The sequence below is a fragment of the Lycium ferocissimum genome, chromosome 11 (genome assembly GCF_029784015.1).
Source record: "Lycium ferocissimum isolate CSIRO_LF1 chromosome 11, AGI_CSIRO_Lferr_CH_V1, whole genome shotgun sequence".
NCBI lineage: Eukaryota > Viridiplantae > Streptophyta > Magnoliopsida > Solanales > Solanaceae > Lycium > Lycium ferocissimum.
The window spans coordinates 50,012,245-50,034,884 of NC_081352.1; the positions used below are offsets into that span (position 1 = coordinate 50,012,245).

Genomic DNA, 22,640 nt, shown 5'->3' on the forward strand with positions numbered 1-22,640 from the left:
TTCTGATGTAAAATTAAAGGAGGCAACATATTACATACGATCAATTATCTACGTAATGAATGTTTGAGAACACATGCAAAAACTAGTCCATAATTTGAGCTAGAAGTGTGTAATAGAAACACTTTATTATGTATTTCAAGTGCTTAAATTGGAACGGGCTATAATTTGAGTCTCTAAAATGACCGTTCAGTATGACAACCGCACAAGTTTAGGTCCACTAAGCAGCTTCCTTCCTGCTAATTCTAGAGCCAACAATAAGAAGAATGTTGATCTATTAAGTAGTAGATAATCATTGACATTGGACAGAGCTTAAGCTCTACCTTTCTCTGTTTCTGAGAGATCATATTTATTAATATGAAGCTGTTAATTTCACTATCACTGATTGAACAATTTGGACAGCTGACCCTCACTCTTCCTTTACTGGTGGCTCAGCATGGGAAATGATAAGAAGGATAATTGAACCATCTTGGATAGGTACTGTGTTACATGCAAGGCAAAAATACATTTCCTTCAAAATGACCTTCATTGTTTGGAGGGTCTAATGATATTGAATGATGGCATTTACTACTCTTTCGAGTTTTGAAGTGTAATTTCATTTGTGAACCACCATGAGTGCATACTTTGTACCGTGGACGGATAGATAGAAATTAATGCACAAATTCATACTGCGCTTTTGTGTAGAATGGAGATAATGTTTATTGAAGAACAAGAAGAAAAAAAGGAAAAGGGAGTAGCTCTCTCTATTATGTTTTATATTCATCACCACAAAGACATGCACTTGCATCCAACTTATATTGAGTTGGACATGCATGTCCAACTCCCATATAATTTTTGAGAAGGTTTGGTTTTATATATGTCCCCTTAATGTATTCAGTTTTTGACTCTTAATATACAAGTGGGTTAATGTCTAACTCCAGCCAAACAACACAACCTTAATAAATGAAGATTCTAAGGATAAGATTAGAGATTCAACATACGCCACAATCATTTATATCTCTCTTCATGTAGATGTAATGCAACATTTTACAAAAAGGACAAAGTAATATAGTTAACAATCATAAATAGATACATATGTTGTCGTTTTTTGCTTGTTTATTCCGAGGATAATAGGGAGGATTACTTTGAGTAACTTGAAGAATTACGTTTCCAACATTGGAGCTAGAAAATAGAAATGATTAACTTTCCAAGAAGCTCTCAATACCGTTTGTAGATTTTGTGCGTGGACTTTATTTTGCCCTCTTTCAAGTGGACTTCCTTCTCTTTTATGAATTCGTCAAAGTGATTATAATAATAACCCACCATAAACCCTCTCATCATAACTTCTTTACCATGTTCAATAGATTCCGAACTCCTCCTCTTTCTGTCCAAACCTACAAAGTCCAGTTCGCTTTTCGTCAGTATAGTTCTTTTCAATAATTTGAAAAGAAGAAATGAAACGTCAGATCAATGAGTTTCGAATACCAGACGATTATATATATATATCAAAAGAAGTACCTTATTGTACTCGGATATCATCCCACAAAGTGCAATACGAGCTCCGTGATTGACATGATTAAGAACGGCCTCAAGCATTTTACCACCAACATTGTCAAAATACACATCGATTCCATCGGGGAAGAATCTGTAAGAAATAATGATAATTTGAGTAAGTAATTGCTAAAAAGATAGTCCAAGAAAGATAAAAAGATATAAGGAAAAAAAAACGAAGCAACAAGAGTTTACTTGATTAATGCTGCATCATAATCTGTCTCTATACGGTAATTAAAAGCATCGTCGTACTCGTACCCACATTCTTCTTTCAAAAGCTTCACCTAAAAAAATAAAATCCAAATTACTAAGTTAAGTCAGCCAGCTTCTTTTCGGCATATGTATTTGTTGGGATATATACTATTAACCATGTGTTTGGATATAGTATTTATTATAGAACAATATTTATTCAATTTTTAATAAAGAGTTAAATAGATCATGTACTAATATGTGTGTCCTTTACTTATATAGTAGATGATTTGGTATATAGAGTTTAGCTTAAACACGAAAGATTAAATCATCGGTCCTTATAAGTATAAAGTTTATGTTCACAATCTAAGATGGAATTTGGACAAAGCCATCGGTATGATTGTAGCAAGGATTAATATAATGCATCTTCATTATGGGAGCTAGATAGTTCGATGTTTGTCTTCGAAAATGCACATTTGTATGTATTGAACGGACCAAGTAGAGATAAGTGTTTTTGTACTGAAAAAAAAATTCTCTAGTTCATTAAATGTACTTATACTCTTAATCTTGATATAATTATTATGATCAGTGTGATTTGTCGATTATTTTGATTTATTAAAAGGTATGACTCAATTACGAGTCTATGTATTCCTGGTAAATTGGATAATGGCAAAATACATTTGTGAAATAATAATTAGTTGATAGAATCCATGTCTCGACTTTGAGATTGATGATACCCCTTTATGAATGCTTATAAGTCTCATGTGAAAACTCTGCAGGTGGATTTTGTATCCGTCACATGATATAAGTTAAACGGAAATATAAAGGATTCAATTAGTCAATGAATTAAATTGTCAGTAATTTAATTGATTGGTATCTGTAATCTTAACATGGGGAGTTAAATAAGTTTTAATGTATGATTTCGAAATTGAGCGAGGAGTGCGATTCACGAATTTTTAGTGGAATAATTCGTAATTTATTATGGTAGGATTAACTCAGATATTTTGAATTAATTCCATAATAGGAAGCCTCGTTAATTAAATTCTGTGGTCCCTCCTGTGCCCGAATAATAAAGAATTAAAAGGAATCTAATTTCTTGGTGGAAAAGAAAGACCTAGCAGGTTTGGGAAAAGGGTTTAAACCCTAAAATCTGTAGTTATAAAAAAAAAAAAAAAAAAAAAAAAAGGGTCTTATTCCACAAGGAGGAAGGATTTTACAAGTTTCTACACTTTTTTCCATAGAAATTATTACAACGCAATTTGTGTTAGTATTATTCGGGTTACGCCCACACGAGGATAACGTGTGGATTTCGTTCGTCTTGAAGGCTAGATTCGAGGTTGCATTCCATGTTACATAAGATAAGTAGCAATACTATGTTTGATTAATATCTTGATTATGTATTGTAACGATTAGCGGACCCGTGGATGAGTTCGGGGTGCTCTATCCCAAGATTTTGAGTTCGAGGTTGCATTAACTATTTATAGAGATTCCTTTATATTTTTTATACTATGTTTTCTATACGATTAATACTGATTGGCGTTTAATGGTCTTGGATACCCAAAATTTCTACATGGGTCAAGTTCAATCGAGTTCAATCACCCGCTTTTATTTGCTTCATTTGCGTATGCTCGATTTCCACAGACATTTTTTTTTCTGTCTCAATTTATTTGGAGGAGTTTGGAATACAACGATCAAGTTATCTAACTTTCAGTACAAATTCAGGCAAAAATTATTTTTCAAGTTTTCAAAATAGAATTTACATATCGGAAGACTACATAAAAGAGAATTATAACTCCACATTATCAAAAATATTATTTGACTCGTCAGTTAATAATACATTCACATAAACTAAAACGAAGCAATACTAATTCTCTAGTTATTACTTATTAGATCACATAACTGTTAGTCTGTTACTATTAGTATAAAACAATCATATAGTAAATAAGTTGGCACCAATAATACCTTTTCATCAGAAACCTACACTTCCAATAACTCGACAGCCTTTAACTTTGGCTAGTTGTCCAGCTATTATTCCAACTCCTCCTGCTGCCGAAGATATGTAAACATTTGATCCTTATTATGCATTTCCTATCTTTTCTATGCCCACCCATGCAATTATACCAGGCATTCCTATGTACACCCCGGTAAAAATAATTAAATAAATTACTTGCCCTTGATTTCCAAGCAAATTAAAAATATGTGTTAGATTAATGAAGCATAGTTTAGTAGATATAAATTTATGATAAAAAAAAATTATCTTGAAAAAACAAAGTTGCAGCTTCCTTAGAATAACAAAAAAACAGCTTTTGTTTCTGCTTAAAAGCACTTTCTTTCGATGGCCAAACACCTCAAAAAAATTTAAAAAATAAAAGTTTCTGTTTAGTCTCCAAAAAGCTTCACCAAATAACATGCTACTAGCATAGGAAAATTTTCTACATCTGTTATAATTGATTTACATGCTTGGTATATATACTGACTACCATTTTTATTCTTCATGGTACAGTGCACTTCTTTTTTGGGAATTAGTTCAACAAGTCCCTTTAAAAATCTTTCGGCTCTTTTGAATTTTACTTTAACCTCAAAACAAAATTATCAAGTCATGAAGTAACGCATTAAAACGAAAATCTGTTATTATGTAATTATGCTCATTAAGGGTATGATAATCTTTTCCTAAGTTAGTTATGAAGTTGTTAAATTCTTAAGAGTCAATAGTTATAGTTAGTGAGTCTATATAAGAACCAACGGCTAAGCTTCATACTCAACTATTGTATTGAATTCTCTTCTTCTTCATCAATGAAATCTTACTCTCCTTTCTCTCTGAATTACCGTGGTTCTATTCTTGTTAAATCACATGGTATCAGAGCTTTGACTATCAATTGATTCAAAGTCTGATTTCAACTTCATCGATTCTTGGTTGAAATAGTCAGTCGAGTTCATAATCTGAAGAAATCGAAATTCTTGCTCTCTGTGCGTGTAATTCACAAATTGCTTCCGCTTTAATCTCTGTCAAGATTGTTGTTAAGTAAATTTTGAGAAAATGACAACAACTGAAGATCAAACTACTCAGTCGAATGGTATGATTCCGGCAACTGTAACTCCGGGGAGTACCAGCTCGAGTCAAGCATCTGGTGTTGATTACAATCATCCCCTTTTCTTGCATCCATCAGATATCAGTGGAATTCAAATCATATCATTTCAATTGACAGGTATTGAAAATTATGTTTTTTGGTTTAGGTCAGTGAGACTTGCTCTTTTGGGTAGAAATAAGATGGGAATTGTTAATGGTTCTTGTACTAAAGAACAGTATCCTGAATCTGTATGGAGTCATTGGGAACTTGTAGATGCCATTGTTCTTTCTTGAACAATGAATGCAGTGTCTAAGTCATTACTAGGTGGTATTATGTATGCAACCAGTGCACGATATGTATGTGAAGAACTAAAAGAAAGGTTTAATAAAGTTGATGGTTCTAGGACTTATAATATTCACAAAGAGATTGCTACTCTCACTCAAGGAACCAATTTTGTGTCAGTTTACTTTTTAAGATTGGAGAATCTTTGGGAAGAATTTGATGCCTTGTCACCAGACCCAGGGTGTAATTGTGAAAGATCAAAAGATTTTAGGTTGCATTTGCAAAAATTGAAACTCTATCAGTTCTTGATGGGGTTAAATGACTCTTATGGTCAAGCTAGGAGTCAAATCTTGCTTATGCCTCACCATCTGTTAATCAAGCATATTCTATGATTTTTAGTGATGAGGGACATAAAACAGTTGCAGCAAATTCTGGAATTCTAGGTGCAGTACCAGGTTTTAGTAGTGCAAGTTATGATACTGCTATATTTACAAGAAATGCAAGAAAGTATGATCATGGAAGGTCTCATGGGAATTGTGATCATCTAAGGTCTAATGGGAATCAGAAAAACAAGAGACCTTACAATGGGAATCTGTTTTGTGACTTTTGCAAAATCAAAGGAAATACTAAAGAGGTGTGTTACAAGTTGTTTTGTTATCCTGCAAATTCAAAGTTTAGAAGAAAGTAAATAGTTCCCGTGGTGAGGCAACATACAATGTAACATGAAGAGAATGGAAAGATGAATTCTCAAATGCAAAATGTCAGTACTCAACAATCAATGTTTAACTATGGGCAAAACACAAAACTGTATGCTCAGAACTCAAACAACCCATATGGTTCAAGTTCAAATGCTAGTGCACAAGGGTCTGGCTCTGGTGGTTCTGGTGTGGTTGGCCAAAATACTATGAATCCAATGAGTCAAATTCAAGTAGGAGGAATTCCATTCACAAGGAATCAGTATGATGAGGTAGTTCAAATGTTGAACCAAGGCCAGGACTTGTCATCATCCATCAATAATAACAACACCTCTGTGAACCTAGCAAGTAATGTGTCAGGTATGGAAACTAAGACTAAGATCATGGAAATGGTAACTTCTCATAATCTTGAATGGATTGTGGATATAGGAGCCACAAATCATATAGTCTCAGATCTTGATTTACTGAACAAAACAACTATAACTGCAATTCCAAAAAAGGTGCATTTACCAAATGGAGATATATCACTAGTGACTCATACATGGTCAAGTAACATCTCCGAGAGAAGTTCAATTTCAAATGTGTTTCATGTACCACAATTTGAGTACAATTTACTTTCAATTTCTAAGCTCACTAAAGAGCTGAAGTACTTTGCTTCCTTTTTTCCTGACTTCTTCATTTTTCAGAATCTCTTCACTGAGAGGGTGAAGGAGATTGGTAGAGAAATCAATGGATTATATTTGTTGCTGAACCATAAAAGAAGACATCTTAGTTTTGCAACTCAAAGTTCTAACTCATCAATGGATTTGTTGTGGCATAAGAGGCTTGGCCATACATCATGTTTGGTTTTAAAATGGTTGTTTCCTATTAGTATATAGACAATCAAGGAGAAAATAACAAATTGTACAGTGTGTCCATGTGCTAAACACACTAGATTACTTTTCCAATCAAGTAGTATCAAGAGTACTAGACAGTTTGAACTAATACATGTTGATCTTTGGGGACCCTATAGAGTACCTACATTTGATGGCAATAAATTCTTCTTGACTATAGTAGATGATCTTACAAGATTTACTTGGATATATTTACTTAAATAGAAGTATGATGTGTGTGTTGCTTTACAACAGTTTATGAACTACACCAGAAATCAGTTTGAAAAAACAGTAAAAACTATAAGAATTGATAATGGAATTGAATTCCTTAACTGTGTGTGTGACAATATGTCCAAATTGTTGACACCCAATTTTGGCCCTCCACATTTCTAAATTAACTAGTCAAGCTTCTTGAATTTCAAACAAAGTGAAATACGTATTCATAAAAGTCAAAAATATTTTTTTTAACTAGTTTTGGTGTTATTTTGCCATTGCACTTGGCAAAATATCGTAATATATATCACATATAATTTATCTATAATTTTAAGTATTAGTCATACTTAAAATGTGTGTTTAATTTAGTAGTTATTTCGAAGTGTCAAAATGAAAGTCATTGACGACTTAATAGTTATAATCTATTCGTATTTGAAAAAATAAATATTTTACTTTGTTGAGTAAAAGAAGCTTGATTAATTAATTGAGTAATTAATTCATCTCTTTTGGTCTCAAGTTGGCCTAATCTTAAAGAGAGGTTGCAATTGAAATATAAAAGGTTACCTTTTAAACTAATCTTTGGTCGTTCTCTAAAGGGTAAAGTACGTATATATACATATTAAGGAGAAATATTTACGAAACGTGACGATAGTTTTCTATTTACAAAACATAACATTACAAACCCTGTACAAAACATGCTTTTTTATATTTTAATTTTTTAAAAAAAATATTTTTTTATTTTTTAAAAATTTATTTTTATTTTTTAAAAAAGAAATTATTTTAAAAAATTATTTTTTTTAAAAAAATAATTATTTTTTATCTTTTTAAAAAAATTATTATTATTTAAAAAAAAATCACTCAAAATTTTATGTATGAAATATGTATATCTCGCTCAAGGCTTAAAAAGTTCACTCAAAATTTAGTGTATGAAATGTATATATCTCGTTCAATGTTTAACAAATCCGCTCAAAATTGTGTGTATGAAAACGATATGAACTATTAGTCTGTTACTATTAGTATAAAACAATCATATAGTAAATAATTTGGCACCAATAATACCTTTTCATCAGAACCTATACTTCCAATAACTCGACAGCCTTTAACTTTGGCTAGTTCTCCAGCTATTATTCCAACTGCGGCAATGTAAACATTTGATCCTTCTTTAGCATTTCTTATCTTTTCTATGCCCACCCATGCAGTTATACCAGGCATTCCTATGTACAACAAGGTGAAATAATTAAATAAACAACTTGCTCTTGATTTCCAAGTAAATTAAAAATATGTGTGAGATTAATGAAGAATAGTTTAGTAGATATAAATTTATGGTAAAAAATAGTCTTGAAAAAATTAGTTTTTTATTAATGCTGCTTCTTGAAATAAAAAGTTGTAGCTTCTTTCGAACAACAGAAAAACTGCTTCTGTTTCTGATTTAAAACACTTTCTTTTGTTGGACAAACACCTCAAAAAAAAAAAAAAATCTAGCCTCCAAAAAACTTTACCAAAAAGACTATTAGCATAGGAAAAGTTCTACATAATTGATTTAAGTTATATTGACTAGTATTTTTATTATTCAGGGTAGTGCACTTCTTTTCTTGGGAATCATGGATACCATATTAAACCAAAAGCAATTGAACTCAAGGGCCACCAACGAGAGTGAGACATTGTATTGTGTCTATATAGCGATGAGACAGAACACTCAACAGTACTAGTGTGGCATAAAGTAACAAAGTCTACGAATTTAGGTATCTCAATGTCAATTAACATTTTTCTTTTGGAAGGAAAAAGAAAAAACCTGAAAACGAAAATCAAAATATGTGTTTTTTGTGTGTGTGTGTGTGTGTGTGTGGGGGGGGGGGGGGGGTGTATATACCTAAGCAACTAAGATAATCGGGCAATGCAATTCCATGTGCAGGATTGACCTTCTGAAGCAAATTAGAAGGCATAACACCAAATTCAGCAATAGGGCAAATACGGCTAATTACTATTTCTCACTCTGAAAACTTGGGGTCTTTAGATTGAATCACCTTTCCCATTCCAAATGCTCTTATCACCTGCAATTTTTCATTGTACATATTGATAAATATCATCATACTAGAAGCTATACATTAAACTTTTCATAAAGTTGGTTGACTTGAAACAAACTTTGCAGTTTTTGTGAGTTACTTCCCATGAGATTAGGGAAGCAAATGGGCGGATTGAATCAAATATGGACGAATCAGAACATGTCAGACTCTATTCTCGTTGAAAGTTTGCATAAGTCATAATGAGTTGGATAAAGATTGGCTCAAATAACAGATGCCGATTGTAACCAACCCGCCTAACATGACACAACATCTCCTCTTAATTTGTTTAATTATTTTACTTTTTGAAAATAAAACACTATGAGTTAATAGTACTTAGTTTTAGTTCTTTCAATTTTCCGGAACTCTCGATCTCCAGACGTAATTTACTATCTTTGGTTTAGGTTGCATTTTTTTACCCATCCAGTTATACTATTTGATTCAACAATTAATTCACAAATAACTATTTCTTAGTCTCAATATTAAAAAAAATAGTTACTATCATGAAGTTTCAAATTTTGAATGTGAAATTTTATGAAGTGTCATGTCATGGAATTTCACCTTGAAACTCCATGATAGTGATTTTTTCAGAGGTAGGACTGAAAAGTAACCTGTGAATGCTATTTATACTCAATAATTTGGTGGATCTTCAATCGGTTGGTTGTCACCACATGACAATGAATTTTTCAAAGATAGAACTGAGAAACTGATCGACCTTAAATACTATTTTTACTCAATAATTTGACGGGCCTTTAATTCGCTGGATTAAGTCAACAAACGAATAAGAACTCAATCCATTTAAAAATTGGATGGGGCTCCTCTCCATTTTCCCCAAGTTCCTATTTGGATGAAAGACACATGTCATAGTTAATAATTAATGGTTGAGATCTAATTGCCCAAATCAAGGTCCTAACCATAGTTAGAATAACAAATATTTTCTTTAATTACTCTAAAAAGATTTGACAATCCCAAAATTCTAGCTAAAACATTATCTCGCCTATAAATTAATCCTAAAATTTTCTTTCTTTCCTATTTATTACGTGTCATATAGATGACTTATAAATTTTCTTTTCTTGAATTAAAATTAAAGCACGAAGTATACAAAAAAAAAATATGGGAACTTATCCAGATGGACGTAGGGGGGGGGGGGGGGGGGGAATTAAGAAGAACTGTACAAAAAAAAATTATACAAAAGAAGCAAAAAAAAAAAAAAAAAAGGAAGAGCACGTAATAAATAGGAAAAGAAAAAAAAAATTGGATTAATTTATAGGCGATATAATGTTTTAGTTAGAATTTTGGGATTGTCAAATTAATATTTGTTATTCTAACTATGGTTAGGACCTTGATTTGGATAATTAGATCTCAACCATTAATTATTAACTATAACATGTGTCTTTCATCCAAATAGGAACTTGGGGAAAATGAAGAGGAGCCCGTCCCTTAAAAATTGAACTACTTACTAAAAGTTGATTGAATTAGCCAAAAATGAAGTGGTTAGAAGATGTATAGTACACCTGGCCAAGTGGGATTTGAGGAAGAGAGAGCCCATCATCATGACCACTCAATTGAGTGCGCACATATGGATCAATGGAGACATATAGGACCTGGAATGCCACGTGTCCGTCAGGTATTGAATCCGCTCTTATCGATAAATTCACAGTGCGTAGCTTAAGATGGACAGAATTGGGAACACCTGGTGCAATGTACCACTCTCTGCTCTCCAGTACTTCCGGCACAGCCATGTTTGCGCGTAAGGACTAATGCTGAAGGGAAGCTCTAGCATTTTAGAGCGGGCACTATATGCAATATTTTTTATGTTTATGTCTCTGATTATTCTGTAGTGGATTTGTTGGTGCGCAGGATAGATCTCAAAATATATGCATAGGCAATGAGCCGTGCTAAGGCAGGTGTAATTATTGGTGATATTTTTGAGGTCCTCGGATGTAGTGGTGGTCCTTGTGCTGTATTTTTCCTAGTCCAAATTAATGGAGTGATATATATTACGTGGTGGAGAAAAATTGTGACGATTCACTTTTGCTCCATAAATGCATGCACGTTTTTAACTTCTTTTTTTTTTCCTGTCATTATTCATCATCTATACAAAAAACTAACTCACTAGAGAATGACACATTCAAATACTCAAATACCTTTGATTCTTTTTTTTTTTTTCCCATCGTGTGTTCAATATTCATATTGGGACCTCGATTAATCAGAAGTCTTGTCGTATAAGGCCACAGGGCTCAAACTTTAACTGATTCTATAACTGTTATTTCATGTGATTGATGTTGGTTAATGCAATTTGTTAACTAGCAAGAAGCAGTGTGAAGCTAGGAATGTCACTGTGGACTTATTTTCCCTACTTTCATTAGATAAGTTATTTTTCTCATTTTTAAAAGGCTTGTTTTTTAAAAAATAATTTTCCAAAATTTTTTACCAAACGAACATGAAAAAATTGGAAAATATTTTCCGGAGAATGTTTTCCTCCACACCGAACATACCCTATATGTTTCTTGAGTATTTTAGGCACGGACGAAAAGGATGATCTGATTCGACGTCCTTTGTTGCGTCACCTGTAGAAGAGTTGTTGAATGGGTTACCTATATTAAATTTTAATTTGTTCTCCGGGTTTTCCTATTTTATAGGAATTTTGCAATTTCATTGATTGACACGGGAAGAGATAGTGAAGGTCATATATAATTATGACGATTTTCAAGTCTGAAAATAATTTATGTACCTTTATTTTTTGTGATGACGATTAATAAAGCACGTGATCAAACAATTCCCATTGTTAGATAGTATCTAGCTAAACTTGTTTATGCAAACGAACAACGTAGTTGCATATGAATGTAGACAACAAGATTACAAGTCCTTATAGCAACCGAAAGAGTGAAAGGAACAAGTAAAAAATCACATGGTTTCTACTAGTTCATGGATAATTTTACATTTTTACTGCCTTTCTTTACTAAAGCTCATGTTTTAGTTGCGGTTTGAGCTTAAACCGCTACTAGACCTCGGGCACTTTCACGCTTTTCACCTTTGCTACCATTGTAAACAATGAGTTCCAACACTTAAAACTTCAAAGAATTATATCCTAAGGAACAGACGCCCTTCACAAGAATCGCAAACACTTCGAACCCGATTTCTATCAGCAATTCCAGGAGACTTTGGGTGATATTTTGAAATCTGATCCGAGTAATAGCTTTAAGGGATTTGCTTTTTCTTAGTGGTCTTGGTAGTGTCATTACACGCTTAGTCTATGGATTAAGAAATACCCGAGGGCTAGCGGTGCCTGTGGCGAATTCGAACTCGTAACATACATCTAACCCGCATATCATGCGTTGCGCTTTTACCACTAAACCAAAGTCTTGGGGTCAATTACCAATCTTACACTTAATTTGAACAGGTGATCTGAAGGCCAGATCAGAAATTCGGTCAATTAAATTGGCAGCATACCCTTGCACTGTTGCACAATGACAAATTTACAAATATGCCAACGATAAAAATGTCGAACTTCTACGTACATGAACAAATGTGTCAACAATAAAAAATATCGATCTTCTACTTGAAGTCTATGCAACATAAAGAAAAACAGATAGGGAGGAGGGCTCGAAGACTGAACCTAATAACAGTCAGTAAACATAGTTACTACCTATGCAAAGTTGAATCGCAAAATACAAGATAAATAAGTTAGGACTTACTGAATGAGGCAGATGATCCAAGATGCTTGTTCATGATACTATTGAGTACAACGAGACTTCGCGAGTAAGGAAAAGATTGCACTAATCTTCTTGTTTCACAACTCCGGAATTTTACATCATACAAATCAAAGGACTTGTATTTAAACTTATAAGTTTAAGTAAATTACCATTAATATTGATAAGGGATAGACACCCTGCACAAGAATCGCACACTTCAAGCCCAATATCTATCGCAATTCTAGGAGACTTTAGGTGATATTTTGAAATCTGATCCGAGTAAGATTGCTTTAAGGGACATGGGTTTTGCTCATCCTTAGTAGTCTTGGTATTATCATTACACGCTTATTTTATAATTAAGAAATCCCCGAGGGCTAGCGGTCATATGCTTCAAAACTCAATGAATAATGGCTCACTCCTCTATCCTACTTCACTTAAATACCAGGCTCTGTCTGTGGCAAGTTTGAACTTGTAACGTGCACCTAACCCACACATCGCGAGTTGCGCTCTTACCACTAAAGCAAAGTCTTGGGGTATTATCAATCTTACACTTTGAACAAGGAATCTGAAGGCCACATCAGAATTCAGTCAATATGGTAGCATACCCTTGCACAATGACAAATTTACAAATGCCAACGATAAAAGTGTCGAACTTCTACATGAACTAATGTGTCAAAAATAAAAAATGTCGATCTTCTACTTGAAGTCTATGCAACATAAAGAAAACAAAGAAGACACATACAGGGAGGAGGGCCCAAAGACTGAACCTAATAACCGTCAGTAAACATAGTTACTACCTATGCAAAGTTGAATAGCAAAATACAAGATAAATAATTAGAACTTGCTGAATGAGGCAGATGATCCAAGATGCTTATTGATGATACTATTGAGTACAATGAGACTTCGCGAGTAAGGAAAAGATTGTCCTAATCTTCTTGTTTCACAACTCCGGAAATTGGCAGTATAAAAATCAAAGGACTTGAGTTTAAACTTATAAGTTACCAAAAACCATGGAGTTTCAAAAAGGATAATATCCTCCGAATTAGGAAGAAGTACACAAGGCTGAATGGTAGACCAAACCTTATCTGCCAACACCCTGCAGTAATATCCGGCCACAGAATTTTGCAAACCATGTATGCTGATATTGTGCTTCAAAGCCCATTGAGTACCATTCTCATTCTCCAGCATCCAAACAAGGAAGTCAGATGCATTCCGATTGAAATAATAAAGATGGCCTCTTGATGCTCCAATAGATCCTACATACTTGTTGCTTTGCTGCTGATCTGGAAATTCAATGGTAGCCCAAGCATTTATATTTGCAAGATTAGGGTTAGATCTTATGCGTATACGAATGAGACAGCCACCACCCGATATTCTGTACAGGACTCCATCCAAATAGACTGATTTCTTAAGCCATCCTATTCCAGAAACCTTAGGCTCAAGAGGAAGTTTGTACTCAATCCATTCTCCCGTCTCAGAAGAAAAAACATCCAGGAACCGTATAGTGGCTTTACCAATGGAGTGAACGAACCGAATAATCTTGTATTCTAACGACTCGCTTGGATCGAAAAGGAGCGAACTGTCCACCAAGATCGAATTTTGATCCTGCTTTGGATTGACAGGTATAGTAATAGTTTGTCTGGTAGCTGGATTACAAATTAAATACTGGGCAGGTTCGTAGTCATTGCGGAATATAAGAAGGAAACCATTGCAGCAGTCATGTAGATTTTTAGTAGTACAGGTGAAGGGCAAGGAGTCCAAGTAGGTACCAATAGGATCTGGTTTATGGTGCCTCTGACGGTGATAAAACAGGCTATGGTAAGCTCCGTGAGGAGAGAATACTATGTTGGAAATCTTGGCTGGGTCACGAGTAAAGCAAGGACCAAAGACACCACAGATAGGGGCACAAGGTGATGGTGGAGATAATCTGGGAACACAACCATAAGAAATTAAAAAGTACCAATCATTGGACACCCTTTTGAACGAAATTAAAGGTTTCTCCGGTAACCGGCACAAAATCTCAACTTTCAAATCATCTGGTAATTTGGACCAATCGGATTTAATTTCTCCTCCAATGCCATGAATTTGGATGGATTAACTCGTACTATTAGTAATTATGCATGGATTCGGAACTAAGAACCAAAAATAGTCCTTAACATGGGTCCTGTAACGCCGTATGTTGGTTTTTTACTAAAAATCCATAAATAGTCCTGCTGGGGTATATTTCTTTGGACATAAATAGTTCTTTTTCCTTGAAAAAGTAAAATAAATGACATACAGCATAGGGGTGTTCATAATAGATCGAAAAATAGAACCAGGTCAGAAATTTTAATCAAACGAAAAAAATGTCATATTTTAGTTCGATTTTGTTTGGTTTTTGCTTTAAAAACAATTTTAGTTTGGTATTAGTTTTAAGGAAAAAGTGACTATATTACGGACTATATACTCATTCTTTCCTGGCACGGTTGGAATTTCAAATTCAAACTTCTAACCTTTGACCGTGAATTCAGATATAGAAATTTTAAGGTTTTTGAAATAAAATTTATATATTTGAAAACTGCGTAAAAAAATACTAAATTACAATAGTTAACAACTTAAAATATTTAAAAGGCATATAAAGAAATTCCGGCCAATAAAAACTTGGGTTTTTCAATTGTGCTACATAAATTGGGACGGAGGGAGTAAATTCCTATATAAAATTATAATTACATATATATGTAAATTTTAATAATTTTCCAAATTTTGTTACAGTATATTAAGGTCAATCAAATTGTGCATCTGCATTTCTAGGTTTATCAGAATTAACATACCCGCTCTCTTGGGAGTGCATTTATGTACTACACTCCAAAGTTCCTAGTATAGCATGTAAACCAATTACGGTCTCTTGAGATTCAAATTGCATTCTCATATATATGTACAAAGTATTGTTTTGTTGGTTTAGCCTTTTATTTTATCTCTTTTTTAAATGAAAAGAATGAGAGGTATTGATGTAAACATTGTAGAAGTATCCGCTGTAGCACTGGCAAAAAAGAAATTTTTTTTTTATAGAAGTGTACGACTAATATTCTAAACTGAAAAGTTCTTTGGTTCTTATTGTCGTCTTCATCATTTAAACCAAATTTGATGGTTTAACTTCGCGTGGTTGATGGGATGTCTTAATTGATTTGTGTGTAGTCTTCAAATGGTAAAAGGGCAAGAGATTTCATTTTCTCTTAATTAGGCCGAATAAGTCGTTGTCATATCTAGGTGTTCTAGCGATAATGAGTTGTTCCAATATTCTTGCACAAGTTTATACAAATTACGACATATTTGATATATTTTTATGAATATATATCAAATAAAGAGTTTGATAATTAGTATTTATTAATAAAGAGTTTGAAAAAATAATAACGAAAGAAAAAATTGTTTGATTTGCATGCCAAATAATAGTAATATCAATTCTCTAGTTAGGGAAAGAAAGTATCACAGTATTATTAGCTAGCGTTCGGCTACGGATTTTGTGAAATTTGAAAAGAAAAAAAGAGTTTTTGAAGTTGTATTGAGATTTCAAACGGAGTAAATCACACGACTCTACTATATTTTTGTTTTGAAAACACATGCAGGGAACATTTTAGAGGGGAGAAAGATCAATTCAGATTTCGGTATCTAAAATTTGAGGCAAGGGCTCTGAATTTAACACAATAAAAGGGTGAGACGGAGAGGTTCAATCTAAAAGATACTCCCTCCGGATCAAAAAGAGTGTCCACTTAGCCTTTTTTTTTTTTTTGTCAAAAAGAGTGTCCACTTATCAAATCAAGAAAGAATTAACCTTATTTTTTCAAATTTGCCCCTATTAAGTGTTATGTGACCAAATCCCAATACCTATTTAATTAGGGGCAGTTTAGTCAAATTACCTATTTTTATCTAGGAGTTAGTATTTTCTTAAGAGGTGTGCAAATGTCTAAGTGAACACTCTTTTTGATCCGGAGGGAGTACCTTTTTGGTGCAATCCAAAAAGTGTTTTTTCTCATTTCTCATTCACACCTTAAAACCCCAATAATAATTCGATAGGTCTTCAACCCTTTAAATTAAGTCAACAAAAAGATCATAACTCAATTATTACTAAGAAATTGATTGAATTAGCCAAACATGAAGTGGTTAGAAGCTAAGATAGTTAAACCTGGCCGAGTGGGTGCGGGGGAGAGAGAGCAGGGCCGGCCAGAGGGCCAAGCGGCTAAAGCACACGCTTTAGGCCCCAACATATTTAAGCTCCCTTTTTCTTATTAATAATAGTTAGTTTCATGATCATTATTTTTTAAGTATTGAATATTGTAAGATTAGATGGTACAAGATCTTTACAAAAAGGAAAAAAAATTATTTAGCAATGTGATTGGTGATGGCCGTTATGCAATTTACATTCTCACATAAATAATCATTCTTGTTTTGTTTACTTTCTAATTCTTTGTATTCTTGTCTCACTAAGCTACCTAGTATTTTTGTAAGCTATCTAGTATTTCAAAAATAAGGGAAAGGACATTGAATGAATTAAATTGCACTTTATTGTTTCACAAAATTTCAAGCATTATAGCTACTCCCTCCGTTCCATATTAGTAGTCCACATTACTAAATATATCCGTCCCAAAATGCTTGTTCATTTATAAAACCAAGATAGAATTAATTAAAATTATTCTATTTTGACCTCAAAGATTAATTATTTTTTAAAGTAACCAATATTGATTAGAGTGTAATTTATTGGAGAGAGATAGGGGTAATGTAGTAAAAATACACTTTTATTTATGATTTCTTAAAGGGCGTGTAAAAGGGAAAGTGGACAAGTAATATGGGACGGAGGGAGTAGCAAATTGAAGCTGCGGTATTTTCTTTTCTAGACCAGGTCTTATTTTTTGAGCATGTTGTTATCTTTTAAATTTCAAATTTGTTGTTTCTTTTTATAATTTTAGTCATAGGTGTATATTGTTCCTTTTTATTATACATATTAAAATTCAAATATGTCAATTAGAAAATATGAATCAGATCACTTAAAACTCGAAAAAAAGGAAGGAGACATAATTCAAACTTTAATACAATCTAAAAGAAATAGCTCTTATATAATATCTCAAAAAAGATTACATGGATCATTGATATTGTTAATTGGAAAAGAACTATAAGGAGAAATCGATTATACGAAAATTATTAACAACATTGTGTTTCAAAAGGCTAAATTAAAAAAATTAATTTCAAATTTGTTTCATAGAGTTTAAAAAGCTTAAGGCCTCTCAATAAAATGTGGCTTTAGGCCACCAATATCATTGAGCCGCCCCAGAGAGAGCCCATCATCGAGGCCACTCAATTAAGTGCGCACATATGGATCAATGGAGACATAGAGGATTTGGAACGCCACGTTCCATCTGGGATGGAATGCGATAAAGTTACAGTGCGTAGCTTAAGATGGTCAAAATTGGGAACACCCTTTGGTGCATAACTAGCAACATACCAATCTCTGTTCTCCACTTCTGGCTCAGCCATTGTAATTGTGGGTGCGCATCGACAGATTTCGAAATATTTGTATTGGCGTAATTATTGGTGGTGATATTTTTGCGCTCCCTAGATGTATTTTTTACAAGAGATCTTCATTTTTTACACATACGAAATTTGAAAAAAACAGTAAGAGATTTGAAAGGTCATTTTTTTCCTCAAATTGTAAGAGGGCAAGAGATCTCATTTTCTAGTGTGTAGTAATGGTGGTCCTTGTGCAGTACTTTTGCTAGTCCAAATTAAAGGGGTGATAGATGTTACGTGGTGGAGAAAAATTGTCACAATTCACTTTTGCTCCGTAAATGCACGTTTTTAACTCTTCTTTATTGTTTCCTTGCATTCATCATTCATCATCTATACAAAACTAATTAAATAGAGAATGATACTTTCAAATACTCAAATATCTTTGATTTTTTTTTCTTCTTGTTTCCCACCTGGTGCTTAATATCCATAATGGGGCCTCGATTGATCAGGAGTCGCGCCGTATAAGGCCATAGGGCTCGAACTTTAACTGTCTTTAACTGATATTTCATGTGCTTGATGTTGATTAGTGCAATTTGTTAACTAGCAAGAAGCAGTGCGAAGCTAGACAATTTTATCGGGCTCTTCTCTATTTTTCCATTTTCTCCAGTTTTCTTAGTTCCTATTTAAATTTCTGACACTTGTTCCTTTTAAATATTAAATGTCCAAATTTATGTAATCCAACAATAGTATTAACCATGATTAAAAGGATGGATTCACCCGTTAATCTTGAAAAATACTCTTTAACTTTGATTAAAGAAAATCTCTCGCGAAGTTTTGGCTACCATTAAGAACACGTCCATGTATATACTTCGTGATCTCCTTATTAGGAGTCACCAAGAATATTGAAAAAGCAACCGAAAAATCATGTTTGAAGAGTTTGATTATCATATGGAATCTAAGGGAGCCTAAACACTGTGATTACACGAATTGCCACAATGTAACATGCCTGGGACAAGTCAATACTATTCCCTCCATCCATTTTTACTTGTCCTGTATTGACTTGGCACACCCTTTAAAGAACATAAATAGAACAACAGTTTTACTATGTTATCCCTAATTATTACTAAGTCATCTAATATTTTTCTAAAATGCCCAATAGCTGTTTTATATCTTCGCTACGAAAATGTTGGTTGAAATCAATCAAATATACTTTAAAAGTTATACAGCTACTAACAATTCATTGAAGTTCTTAATCCAATAATTAATAGTAAGGGTAAAATAGGTATACAATGGTAAATTATTTCTTGATTTTCTAAATTGGACAAGTAAAAATGGACATATATTTTTAGGATAAAGGACGAGTAAAAATGGATGGAGAGGGTATATGTTTCGTGAATATTTGAGGCAAGGACAAAAATGATGATCTGATTTGGACGTCCTTTGCTGTGTCACATATAGAAGGGTTGTTGATTCGGTTACCTATATTAAATTTTTATGTGTTCTCTGGGTTTTCTTACTTTTATAGGAATTTTGGAATTTCATTGATTGATGCGGGAAGAGATAGTGAAATTCATTTAAAATTATGACGATTAATTCAAGTCTGAAAATAATTTATGTACTTTTGTTTTTTTGTGATGATGATTAATTAAGTACATAATCAAACAATTCCCAATATTGAATAGTATCTAGCATAACATGTTTACTCACACGAGCAACGTAGTTGCATATGAACATGGACAACAAGAGTCCTCAAAGCAACAGAAAGAGTGAATTGATCTGCGCCATGTCCTTTGTCTATAATAGGCATTAAGTGATAACAACTTGATAAAAATGATAATCAACCTGCTATATTTGGTTAAACTACATTGATAGAGTAAAAAAAATTATAAATTTAATGTGTTCAGATAAAAATGATAATCAACCCACTTCACTGCTACATGGAAAATTTGGCTTAAAGCAGAAAGTTTACTATTATATTTGTTCTCTCTATAAAATTGTAATTGTAGGTATTCTACTCGTTTCTTTACTCTAATAATAAGATTGATTCTAAATCTAAAGTCCGTTTTACCTTTTTTACTTTTTTGTTAAGAAAAGTTAAAACCTAAGTGATATCATCTCTTTCTTTTGTAGGTTTGTTTATTTTTTAGTTTAGTTTAGTGGAATTGTATATTTGGAAATATTGTTGGTAACAATGTAATTTAGGAATGATAGATAGTTAAGTTTCTTAGAGTATAATTAACAAAAAGAGTCTTCTAAAGTTTAAAAGGTTGTTTCTTTTTGTTGAAGTTAAACTTTACAATTTTTTACATTAAAGAACAAAACCTATGTAAATTTAAAGTTTTTTTTAATCGTTTTTTTATATATTGATAAAATGACTAAAAGTTATGAAAATGAGAAAAAGTATAACTTGTCTTGCTCAACATCGTTCATTCATAATGTCACCTATTATCATCTATCATTGAACCCGCTTTATGTGTTTGTGTTTAACTTAAATTGTAAGAACAAAACAGTAGCAATGAGATATAAAACAAGGAGATATATAAGATATCGTGCAAATGCCTCTAATCTTAGTTAAGAGTAGCAGCATAAACAAAATTTTCAAGTTTCATTAATCAAATGATATACTGTAAAGACTAGAAGGTTGAAGTTGTTTAGTAACATTAAAGAATCTTAGAACATCTATCCATTGCTCCCACTTCTTTAGCCGATGAACAGTTATGGTATCCGGAATAACCTCATGTGAACATCTTCCATTAGTTTCTGGATAGTCATACATTCTTGGGTTGTTTGTAAACTTGTTATTTGCTTTATTCCCCAAATTTAGCCATTGATCAACCAACTTATCTTCAGGTCCATAAGTATTGTTCTCAGGAATGTTAAATCTTCCGATCCATTTCACTAGATCCCATGATAAAATAAACCCCATTCCGGACATACAATGAACATAGGGGTTCATGCTAGGACAGGGTATAACAAAGCCATAATATAGATCAACTCTAGGTAGTGGTTGGAGACTTGGAGTGATGTTGCTAACGGTGCAAGCCTCAAATAAACATCATCATCAGCCTTCATGACATAGTCATAATGAGTTGGAAGGATTCGATGAAGGGTAGAAAAGTAAGTTTAAATTTTGCCGCTATTCATGTTCTCTGAGCAATTGAGGACGATAATGCATGTCATTAAAACGCACGATCTCTAAGACGATGGAAGTACGTTATTCTTGTTGGGCTAAAACTGTCCAAAGATACTCTTAACATGATGTGATATTGTCCGCTTTGGGCCAAGCATACGATTTTCCCCCAAAGGCCACATCGTTAAGAGATCCAACTCCTTATAAGTAGCTCCTTTTTCTTTTCAGCTACCAATGTGGTACTTTGTTCTCACACCCAACAATTTCCCCCTCGAACTAAGTTCCACATGGCTCATTATCATACCACGGGTCAGAGATTCAACATGTCTGTGTGCCACCTACATCGTCAGAGTATTTACGGCCACCAAATCCCAAAGTCATGGAATGCGTCTTCAAAGCTACGGTAAAGGTCGTAAACCGGCCCATAGACGGCAAAGGCACTAAGCCGCGCCCACGTCACACTCCGCCATCTTCATACTCGTCCCGCCAAACCATTGGCTCTGATACCAGTTGTTGGGCTAAAACGGTCCAAAGATACTCTTAACATGATGTGATATTGTCCGCTTTGGGCCAAGCTTGGTACGGTTTTCCCCAAAAGGCCTCACATCATTAAGAGTATCCAACTCCTTATAAGTAGCTTCTTTTTCTTTTCAGCTACTAATGTGGTACTTTGTTCGCACACCCAACAATTATTGGTAGGTTTTTGGGTTTTCCCTTCCTATGTAGAATTGGATTAATAAAACCCAATCCAATTTGGACTAGGCCAATTTTACCCAAAATTTCCTCTATATATAGGAACAATTTAGGTCTTATTTTTACAACACAAGAGTGAATTTATAGCAGCCATATAGAGAGAAAAACGTGAGAGAAAGGCGATTTTCGTCCGTAAATTTTCTGCTACGACGAGTCATGCTTTAAATTTTATTTCTCGATTCGTTAACCGTTGGATCGTGCTGAAATGTGAACTGGGGGTTCTCAACATCTGGTTCTTCGATTTCAATGGTGAAGATCGGATTTTGTGGTCTGTAACTCCAGTTTTCGAGTACGAATAGTAGCTCATTTTTTGGAGTGATTTCTCTATTTTCTTCACTAGTTTTGGTGCTATCTTTTATGTATTGTTGCTCCGTCCTTGGCTTTGTTGTTGTAGCCATTTGGAGAATATTGTTGTAACTCTTGTTATTTATAGTGGAGCTTTTGTGGGCTGGAGGTCCCGTGGATGTTTCCTCTTCACCTTGAAGGGGTTTTACCACGTAAATTTGGTGTCTCTTCCATTCGATTTATTTTTGCTTGCTTTGCTATTTTATTGTTGGTATAGCTGCTGCCGCCCGGATTTCCATTTGTACTAGTGTTTATTGTCTTCTCTTGGTTCAAATAGTGTGGGAAGTTTTAACTTGGGTATTTCTTCCGCTGTTACCTCGTCGTGCAATTTGG

At 33.5% G+C, this 22,640-nt stretch overlaps 1 pseudogene; it reads right to left on the reverse strand.

The window, feature by feature from the left end:
* Window positions 1-406: 406 nt before the first annotated feature.
* Window positions 407-18,106, reverse strand: LOC132038441 (2-alkenal reductase (NADP(+)-dependent)-like; annotated as a pseudogene).
* Window positions 18,107-22,640: the final 4,534 nt, after the last annotated feature.